We start from the raw sequence: 11,604 nt of genomic DNA on the forward strand, positions 1-11,604 counted from the left end.
GCTTGTTTGATAAACCATCAACAAGAGGTTAATTGAACGACTAATTTAATTGACCACTACAAGTCTTATGTAACCCCATTAATCAACTAGGAAATTTATTAGTTTAATCAACTGGCCATTGTTTGAATTGATATGTTTTCTAAGGATTGGTAATAGCGAATGTGAACCTAATCACTTTAATCGATAGCCAATAATAATTAATCCATTGCACTTGCCATAAAATCAACCATAGGAGTAGATAAACCGAACCTAAACAGAATTCTTCTTATTATTGAAATTAGTTGATTTTACTTGTTTTAATTATTAGTTGCTTAATTAAGTGTTAGTTAAGTTTTAGTTAAGTTTCTAGTCTTGCAAAACTAGAGAAAAACCCTTCTATTTTACTATTTGTTTTAGATAATTTTAGTAGTTAGATTAATTTCTGTTCCCTGAGTTCGATACCCTGCTTGCTAATTTATACCACCAATAGACAGGTCCACTGCCTATGTGTGTCAAATTCATAATTAAAAAGTAGGATAAAACTAGTTCGTTTAACACACATCAAGTTTTTGGCGCCGTTGCCGGGGAACGGTTCAAAAATTTATTCTAATTTCTACTATTATCGATCCTTTGTGTGAGATCTATCTTGCACAAAGTTACTGCTTTAGTAGTTTAGTTATTAGGTTTAGTTTTGAGTTTATCTGTTTTTAGAATTTTGTTGTTTAATTTTTTTCTGTTTTAGAATTGAACTCGCCGAGTGCACTCAAAGCTACTCGGTGAGTCCATCGCTGAAATTCAGTTTCGTTTTTATTTTATTTTTGTTCTTTTTACGCGTGTTTCTTGTTTTGATTTCAGGTTTTACATGACCCAAGGATCCGACACACCCCTAGTTCCTCCTTACGAAGATCCGGAATCCGCTCATAGAAAGAACAAAGACAAAGGTGTTAAAAGCTCTAATCTGCCAAAGAAATTACCTTTCAAGGACCTTAAATCAGTTTTTGGAAAGAAGAAAAACAATAAGGAAGGTGGTTCTAGCAGTCAAAAGAGCGAGGAAAGAAATTTTGAACATTTTGAAGGAAATCCAATCTTGGAAGTAAATGATTATGAATCCGAATCCGAAGAAGAAAGCGACTCTGAAGACGAACCCGCTAACACCATGGCAAACATCGATGAAGTTCCCATGGGGGAATGGAAGAAAAGGATATGTGACGATACCGGCCTGGGATTCGTGCAACCCATCATTCCCGCAACTGCCACTTTCGAACTAAAAGGCCACATACTTGCTCAACTTAAGGAAATCCCCTTCTATGGGAAAGATCACGAAGACGCATATAAACATTTGGACGAGGTCAACAATGTAGCCGACTACTTCAATCTTCCAAATGTACCTCGCGAAACCGTTTTGCTTCGTATGCTTCCAGTCACATTCAAGGGAGCTGCGAAAGATTGGTTGAAATCACTCCCTCCAGGATCCATCACTACATGGGCTAAAATGAAAGAAGAATTTATTGACCAGTTTTGCCTTCCTTTAAAGATAGCAAAGTTGAAGAAAGCCATAGCCAACTTTGAACAACAAGCTGGAGAGTCACTATATGAGGCTTGGGAGAGATACAAGTGCTTACTAAGGAACTGCCCACATCATGATCTAAACAGTCAACAAGAAGTCTCCATTTTCTATGATGGAGTCAATGTAACAACTAGGCAGCTCCTTGATTCGCAAGGACCTCTCACAAAGAAAGCACCCCCAGTAATAAAAGAGCTAATTGAAGAATTCTCTAAACACTCTAGAGAATATCATAACCCAAGGAATGAACTAAGTCGAGGGGTGGTGAACTCAGTTAATGATAGCATGGCAGCGATGATGGCTAAGTTAGAGAATTTGGATCGAAGAATGACTAAGATGGACCAATCCATCCATGCCATTAGGTGGGTTGTGAAAACTGTAGAGGACCTCACCTCACTAAAGATTGTGATCTTGACGAGAACGGGAACCGTAAAGTACAAGTGTGCTATTGAAGTGGAGATAGGTATGATGACAATTGGCAGAAACCCAAGAAAGAATGGCTACCATATGATGAGTACAAAAAGACCAGGGAGGAAAAATATAAGCAAAAAGATAGAGGCTTTTATCAAAAAGAGGAACCGGTGCTGGAGAAGAAATCTGATTTGGAGGATATGTTCACAAGATTTGTAGCCGCGTCGGAGAAAAGGCACAATGATACCGACGCTGAAATAAAGGAGCAACGAAATATGCTTAGAGAGCACCAATCTATGATGATGGATCAACAAAATATGCTCAGGAATCAGCAAGCATCTATTCATAACATTGAAAAACAGCTAGGACAGCTTGCACAACAAATCAACCAAAGAGAAACCGGTGAACTTCCTAACAATACTGAACAAAATCCCAGAATGGCGCATGTGAAGGCGATAACAACAGATTCTGAAAAAAATTTCACTCCTCTGACCCTTGTCCAGGAGGCCTCAGTAAAGGTGCAAGCAAAAGAGCTAGAAAACTCGAAATCAGAGAATCCCGACTCGACTCGCCGAGTCCAAGACAAGGACTCGACGAGTCCAAGACCTGATGAAATAAACGGCTGTTCTTTAAAGCCTTACTGACCACCCTTGCCGTTTCCGAGTCGAGCCATACCAGGTGAACAGATTCTAGAGTATAAGAAATTTATGGAGCATATAAAGGCCCTTCAAGTGAATATTCTGTTTATTGAAACAATACTTCAAACGCCAAAATATGCAAGCTTGTTGAAGAGTCTATTTACATCTAGAAAAGATATTATAGAGGTGGCTGAAATAATGTTGAATGAGCTGCCAGAGAAGAGGGGAGATCCGGGAAGCATCACGATACCTTGTCAATTTGGTAATATAATTGCCACTCGTGCATTGACTGATTCGGCGACAAGTATAAATCTTATGCCATTTTCTTTTTTCAAAAAGCTAAACTTGCCGGACCCAAAACCTATCCATATGACAATCCATCTAGCCGATAAAACAATAATACATCCAAGAGGAATGTGTGAAGATCTTCTCATCAAAGTTGATAAATTTGTGTTCCTTGCTGATTTCGTAGTGCTAGACATGGAAGAAGACCTTAAAGTTCCAATCATTCTTGGGAGACCTTTCTTGAATACCGCTTGTGCCATAGTCGATGTGTGCGAATCTATGCTAAAACTGAGGGTGGGGGATGATTCGGTGATTTTTAAAGCTGAGCAAAAGCATGAAGAGACAAAAGAAAAAGTTTTCTCAATAGATTTGGATGATGACGTGTTAGAAAGAGAGCTTGCGCTTTTACAAGAAGAGAATCCAAATCAATTTCTACTATCCTTGGAAGAGAATTTTGATACTGAAAGGGACCCAAAAGAGATAGAAAGGTTGCTAGAGGAAGCTGATTACCAAGAAACAATCAAGGTGGTGGAAAGATCATCGACTTGCCGAGTAGCGCCCACTAACTCGACGAGTCCAAATGACAAGTCACAACCAAAGGGAGATCCTGCCCTGCAAACCACGAGAACGTTTTCTGAATCCAACGTGCACATTTTTTCTGATCAATTGGAAAATCTAATTGATGAAGGTGCAATTGTTGAAGATTTGTGCAACTTTCAAAATGCACATTTGGCTTATCTTGACACAATTATGCAAAATGATAAAACAATTCATCATGACATAAAGGAAAGCTTTGGATATAAAGAGAATACTAAGGGCTGGAATAATAATATGCATAATTCATCTATTGAGTCACACGTGGCTGATCAAGGACTAATGAAATTCACAATCAAAAGTACCAACCCTCGAGCCCGCATCACTACTACATATGAAGTGTTCACTTTTGACCCACCAGATTGTTTAGTACATGATGAGAGTGAGATTGAATTCGTGAACTCGAGTGCGGATGAAGTAATGACTGAAAAGGCAATCAAGAAAGGAACAGAAGAAATGGAAACAATGGGTCAAAAGAACGAAGTAAAGAAAAAGAAGCATGGAAAGAGGGTAAAACGTGAATGTGAAGAAGATGCTATATGAGAAAGGAAAGAAGAATTGCGAAGGGCATATAAGAGAAAAATACATGCTTACAAAACAAAGTATAAACAAAAAAGGATTAAACATGAATTCCCGATTAAGGACAACGCAGAAACGTAAAGCGGGAAGGAGTCCAGCTAATGACTCCTTAAAAAAAAGCACTTCCGGGAGGCAACCCAAGTTTAGAGTTTGTTTTCTTTTACCTTTCTTTTTCATTTTACTTTGTTTTTTTTTAGAATCTGCTTTTATCAATCTTCCTCTGTGCTTAAAATGATTGTTTGAGGGCAAGCAATGCTCAAGTGTGGGGTTGGTGGCATAAAATTTACAAATTCAATTTTTTATATCAAACAGAACAAAAAAAAACTCGTCGAGTCTATGTATCTACTCGACGAGTCCATTTCGGAATTCACGAAAAAAACACGTATTCGCGTATCTACTCGGCGAGTAGACACTTCTACTCGGCGAGTCCACGTATTTACCCGAAAAAAAAATTATTTTTCACATTCTGTAAATAAGGGTTTTAACCCTAATTGGTAAATCAAAACTTCATACGCAGCCACCAGACCGCTCGTCGAGCATTCTCTCCTCTCAAGCTTTCATCTTCAATTCTTGCTAGTTCTTGCTTCTTCAACCAAAAAGGTAACATCTTTTATACTAATTCTTGTTAAAAATCATATCTTGGGCAGGCAGTAACCATGAAAAAACCCGGTTTTGGGGTTTACTCCAAATCTAGGGTTTTGATTTTTAGGACGAATTAGGTTGTTTTAGACATAATTCCTTGTACATTTATGCTTAATAGACATACCAAGACAAATCCCTGGATTAATTTTTACATTTGGATAGTTAATTTCACCCGAACTGGAATGGACTCGCGCAGTTCATCCTGCTCGCCGAGTCGGTTCGCGGACTCGGCGAGTCCAGGTGGCAGATGCCCAAAATTTTCATGTTTTTAATTTCTTTGTGTTTTGTCTGTGGTTTGTTTGGTTTTGTTTTGCAGGAAATATCTCTAGACGGGGACAAAGTTCAAGGGGAGGCGGCTATGGGTACCTCCCATGGCTAACTTTTCCACAAATAACCTCCAAATCTTCACTTGCTCGCACGAAAAATAAGCTGGAAGCGTTAAGACGCAAAGAAATATATGTCCCCAACGAAATCGACTGGCATTGGATGGGTCAAACCGGGTTGGAGGAAGAGTTGACTCCTTATTTGGTCAAGTCTTTCAACAATGATGGGATGACAATAGTTTGTGACGGATGGAGTTGATTGTTCAAGATTCAAGAGCCTGTTTATCAGGAATTGTGCTGGGAGTTCTTTTCTACCATCTCCTTCCAAGGTGGTAGTGATTATTATAATCCGAGCATTATCACTTTCTGTCTTGGAGGGGAGCTGCGCCAATGCAGCATCGCAGAGCTCGCATGGAGATTGGGAATTTATGATCAAAATGTGATCATGTCTGAAAACTTTGAAGCATTCCTGGAACATTGTCACAAGAACTTTCCCGAAGAGGTGGTTGCATCTACTTGGTGGAACACAATTGCCAACCGGGTCTACATTCCATCGTCTGCTCAAGAGGGGAGTATCCGTTCCCCAATTCATCGTCTGATACATCGTCTTATCGCAAGCACTATTAATATGCGAAAGGATGATGATAAGGTGCCCACTCTTGATATTTTCTACATGTGGAGCATTATCACTCCCGATGTTTTCTTCAATTTGCCATATTGCTTGGCAAAATATTTAGCAGAGGGAGCGGTCAAGGAGCGGATCACTTCTAAAATCAATGGGGGCATGTTTGTCACAAAGTTGGCTAGGTCATATGGAATCTTGGACCAAGGGGCAGCAAGGGTATTAACAATGATTCCTTCTCCTCCGTTTAGCACCACTTTATTCAGGAGGGCAAGGATCATTGAAGATTATAGTGGGGGACATTTTCGAATCTTGGATGCGGATGCGGTATTGGAGCCCGAGGAGCCATGAAGAAGGGTAAGGCAAAGGAGGGAGCACGTCCGAGAAGACCCACCGGTCATTCCGGTGAAAGTAGAGTTACCCATGGACTAGTACAACATGGAACAACGAAGGTACCAGGACGACCTTGGACGAAGCATGAACTACAACAACGAATCATTTGTTTATTTATTTGAACAAATGAACATTGCGCCTAGGCCCGGGCCCGGATATCCATATGTTCCGAGTATGGAGGAGAGAGTAAATCAAAGAAGAAACCAAGCTGGTGGAAGTGGAGTGGGAGGAAACGAAGAGGAGGAAGAAGATTGATGTTTTGTTTTGTTTTTAATTTGGATGTTTGAAAACTATTTTTATTTGTTTTGTGTGTTTGGAACTTTTTAGGACGTTAAAGTAGGAGTTTGTTTATTATCACTTGTGTTTGTCTTATTTTTCAGATTGAAGCTAGGATGCATGCAAGAGTCTCAATGTCAATGCTAAAGTAAGGGTCGAGTCTACATGAGAATGTTCAAGTTTTGAATTTTAAGGTCGAGTCCGTTAGAAAAGAGGGTTAAAGAGTGTCATTTGTTGAAGAAAAATGAAGGAGGGACACTAACTTGCTATTACCAACCACATCATAAACGGATTCAAGGCAGAAGAATTATTTTCCAATCAGCGTCGTACTCGCCGAGTGCATATCTTGGACCCGACAAGTCCCTTTGTAATTCTGCGACTTTTCTGCTAGAAACACTTCTACTCGCCGAGTTGTCATATATACTCGACGAGTCACTTAATATTTCCTTCTCAAGGCTTACATTTTTACTATATTTGATATGGGCTTTACTCATACTCTTTGAAGATTCATTCCTAAAGATTTTCGAGACCATTTTCCTACATATTTGGAGCCGTACCACATGAGACTTGACACCCAAGGCATGGATGAGCTGTTCCCATGCCTAAAGTCAATTGAAGATGGAGCTCAAAATGAAGAAGATCAACCTTGCCACTACTATCCCAGGGGAGTTTGTTCCAATTCCCTCTTTATTTTTCTTTATCATGCATAACATGCAATGGGGACATTGCAAGAATTAAGTGTGGGGTAGGGGGTTGGTTACATTAGTTGAAATTTTAGTTAAAATTTGAAATTTTTGAAAATTTTGGTAAAAACATTTAGGATTCCATGCTAGTGTTATTTTGATGACTGCATGAAGACCCAAATGTTTAGTTGAGCCTATATACGTTCTAATGCATTTGTGGCCTCCTTTATTCTAGTGAAATCATGGAACAAAAACACAACGTCGCTTAGTTTGAGGGATGCAAAATGTTTAGCATCGTGTACCAGAAATGTATCCAGGAAAACTAATATCTTTAACCAATAAAGGTTGAAGTTGAGCGCCCCTGCTTAAGCATGTAGGGTTCGAGTGAAAAAAAAGTGAGTTACATGTTAATAAAAAGAGAGAATTACAAGAAAAGTTGTGAGAATTTTGGAGCAATCATAGTGAAGATCAAAAGATCAAAATTCCGAAGATTCAAAAAGTGGAAGATACCGAAAATTAAAATTAAAAAAAGTTGGTGAATTCAAGGAAATCAAGATCAAATTATCAAAGAAGTGAAGAATTCCAATAGCTCCATAGTGGTATCAAAAAAATTGTAATTTTCTAGTTTATGTATGCTTAAGTTGCTCAACCAAAAATACTTTGAGGTTAGGAAGTTTTCAGCGGATGGATTCGGATGGATGCATAAAATAAGCATTGTTCAAAAGAAGCGGGCGAATGTTTATGAGGATTGTAAGTATTTAGAATTGAGGGGGGGTCCTTATGAAAAATTTGTAGACACAAATGCATGCGTTGCGGTTTTGGCATAATGGCTGGGTTCAATTGGGATTGTCTTATGTTGCATTAGTATGTTAAAATTTTGTTTTGCTTGGGGGCAAGCAAAAGTCAAGTATGGGGTATCTTGATATGTGCATATTTAGCTATATATTTAGTATAAATTTTTATTATTTATTAGCTAATTATTTGCCAATTATGGAAAAAAGATACTTAATAGTGTTCAAATTGTATTTTCAGTCCAAAAGATATGCTCGGAAGCAAAAGGAAGCAGGAGATACGATCGAAAGCTCGGGAACTGAAGAAAGAAGAAAAAATGCCAAATCCTGAAGCTACTCGGCGAGTAGGGACGTCTACTCGACGATTACCCACGAATGTTCGCGAAGCAAAACATAAAGTCCTTGCCGTACACGGATTCTACAAGGGGACTTGGCGAGTCGGTTGGCTACTCGACGAGTAGCCTCTGTTTTCTGAAAACCATAAATAGAGGACAAATTCCGAAACAAAAGACGCTCTGGATTTTTGGAAGGATTACCTTGCGACTAGGAAATCTACTGGAGCTCTGGAAACCGTGAGAGTCAACCCTAGTTTCAATTTTAAGAAGATTAAAGACAACATAAGCTTAGTCTTTACTTTATCTATTGTTTTAATCATGTTTAAACTACTAGACATCGTTTTTGAGTTGCTTTCTGCTACAATCATGAGCTAAACTTTATATCTTCTGTTTAGGGTAGGAAAATTTACAACAATGTGTTGATTTGTGGTTGGATTAATTATCTATTGGTGAATTTAGTTGCATTAAGCTTGTTAAAGAACCTTATGCATTAACCATAACTATTTTCTGTTAATTATCAAGTGATTAGGCTGCGTGGACATCTCTTAATTGCTTATCTCATATGATTTATGTGAAAGCATTGTTATGTGCCTAGGATTAGCGAACGTGAAACTAGGATTAACTAGAAAATGGGTAAATTAATGTGTGAGCTTGTTTGATAAACCATCAACAAGAGGTTAATTGAACGACTAATTTAATTGACCACTACAAGTCTTATGTAACTCGAATAATCAACTAGGAAATTTATTAGTTTAATCAACTGGCCATTGTTTGAATTGATATGTTTTCTAAGGATTGGTAATAGCGAATGTGAACCTAATCACTTTAATCGGTAGCCAATAATAATTAATCCATTGCACTTGCCATAAAATCAACCATAGGAGTAGATAAACCGAACCTAAACAGAAGTCTTCTTATTATTGAAATTAGTTGATTTTTACTTGTTTTAGCTGTTAGTTGCTTAATTAAGTGTTAGTTAAGTTTTAGTTAAGTTTCTAGTCTTGCAAAACTAGAAAAAAACCCTTCTATTTTAATATTTGTTTTAGATAATTTTAGTAGTTAGATTAATTTTCGTTCCCTGTGTTCGATACCCTGCTTGCTAATTTATACCACCAATAGACAGGTCCACTGCCTTTGTGTGTCAAATTCATAATTAAAAAGTAGGATAAAACTAGTTCGTTTAACACACATCAAGTTTTTGGCGCCGTTGTCGGGGGACGGTTCAAAAATTTATTCTAATTTCTAGTAGTTAGATTAATTGCCGGGGAACGGTTTAACATTGACTACTTCCCAAAATGCCCTTGCAAATAATATTTCAGAAGCTACCATGCTTCCCATGGTCAAACAGACTGTTTGGCTGCTAAAAAGCACACATGATGAATTGGAATGTTTTACGAGATTCTTTGATATGGGAGAGATGTATTATTGAAAGAGATTCAAGATTTAAGGAGCGAACTTCACCAAATTTGTCTAAAAAGAAACTCTTGTCTTGCAAATAACCTTTCTAATTCCATATAAAACCAATGAAGCTTGGTCTCTATCAACACACAATCCTAGAGTCAACTGTGTAGAGTGCTGAACAGAGATTTGAATAAGAGAAAATTCGGCTCAATGAAGTAGCGAAGAAGCTGTTGCTTCTAATACAAGTCAGTTTCATGTTTTTTTTGTTTTGTTGTTATCACACTCTGTTTCTATAATAAGTCTAGATGTTGTTGAGTCATCTTTGAATATCCAACAACCATATCGCATCAACTCCTCCCATTGGTTGGATATAACAGTTTGATTACCCCATTGCTTTGAAATTTGTATCTTGACACACTAACTACATCTTTTTTGTCCCCTTTTTGGGAGTTTTAGTTTGATAGGATGACAACTTCAGAGATGGTTTACATCTGACCCTAAGACAAGAGTTTCATCTTTCATGTCTAACTTTGTTTCCTTTTTTGCTAGATTAAGTCTTTTCATATAATTTTTTAGTTATTTATGTATTTGTTTGGTTTCTAATTTTTTTCTATGTATTATTTATTCAATTCCATCATCTCATTTTTTTTAGGTTGAAGCATCCACAAGTAGCCCACTAAGTAATCATGGGCAAGTAGGGGCCTCGATATATTGGTCCATTTTGGATAATAGCCAGGTTGGCAAGGTAGTGTACAAATTAGATTTTCCTAAGGAGCTTAACCAGATCCACAACACATTCCATGTTTCACAGCTTCAGAAGTGTATGTCAGATGATTCAACGATTGTTCCTTTGGAGGATGTTCTGGTTGATGTTTTCCTGAATTATATGGAGAGAACAGTAGCGATCTTCGATCGGAAGATGAAGGCCTTGAGCAACAAGGTGGTGTCTTTGGTCAAGGTGTAGTGGCAGCATCGGAAGATGAAGGCCGTGTGAACCCGAGTCGGAGATGCGAGAGCATTACCCTAATTTGTTCACAGCAGCTGATTTCGAGGACGAAGTCTAGTTGAAGTGGGGGAGAATTATAACACCCTGATGTTGAGGTCATTCCAAATTTTAACCCTAAGTATGATGATTATTGCATTTTTAGCCCTTGTGTATGAAAAATGTTGCACAATGGGTCATAGTGGCATTTTTGTAAATAATGGGCATGGGGGCATGTATGCGGGGCATACATATTATACGTTGGGCATACATGGCAGGATCCTAAACCCTAGTTTTTAGGGGTTGAACCCTTTTTAAACATTTTTATGGCCTCCAAGTCTCTTCTCTCATCAGCCTCCATTACTTCACTCGACCTTAGCAAACCCTAGTCCTTTGTTTGAGCATTCTTGACCTTTGGTGTGCATTTTGGTGACCTTGAAGGAGAAGGAAGGAAGTAGAATCACATTGGAAGCTTGAAGAAGCTTTGGATCTGGAATCCTCATCTATCTAGCAACCTATAGGAGGTATAAATTTCTAAACTTGGCATGAATTTCTTTAGATCTTGTTAGCTCTTGATTCTTGAAGCATTTTGCTCCCAAGTCTTGACCTTTATGAGTATGGAATACTCTAGCCAATATAAGCAGTCCTTTCAGATGTTTTGAGATGAATTAAGGCTTAAAGATGTGATTTTGGTTCTTAGTTCTTCCCCATGCATGTGTTAGGATGACCTAATGGATTAAAAAGTTAGGGTTGGATGGTATTTAGCACTTCTAGCCATGCAAAGTCATAAAGTTGGAATCTTTATGACTTATAATGTCATTTTGGGCTTAAACCTGGATTTGGATGTAAGGATTTGATGTATTAAGATCTTAATAAGAAGTTGAGGTGACTAGGTGCGTACGCTTGGTATGCCAAATGGTACGTTGCATGTACGCGGTCAAATCCTCGACTTCTTGGGAAAGAGGTGTATGCCCCACGTACAGCTGAGTACACCCAACGTACTCGGCTGGGTTGACTCAGCTGGTTGTTCGCCTTGACCTTTTGACCAAGGTTGACCTAAGGGTAGTTGGGTATTTTAGGTCTTTTGGGATTATTAACTGTGACAA

At 38.3% G+C, this 11,604-nt stretch overlaps 1 non-coding gene across 1 annotated transcript; it reads right to left on the bottom strand.

Annotated features, from left to right (window-relative positions):
- Nucleotides 1-1,519: 1,519 nt before the first annotated feature.
- LOC145134995 (small nucleolar RNA R71) lies at nucleotides 1,520-1,626 on the bottom strand. The gene has a single exon (XR_013719477.1). It is a non-coding gene; the product is annotated as a small nucleolar RNA R71 (small nucleolar RNA).
- Nucleotides 1,627-11,604: the final 9,978 nt, after the last annotated feature.

Source organism: Lactuca virosa, chromosome 8 (assembly GCF_052849685.1).
Source record: "Lactuca virosa cultivar CGN04683 chromosome 8, Lactuca_virosa_CGN04683_v6, whole genome shotgun sequence".
NCBI lineage: Eukaryota > Viridiplantae > Streptophyta > Magnoliopsida > Asterales > Asteraceae > Lactuca > Lactuca virosa.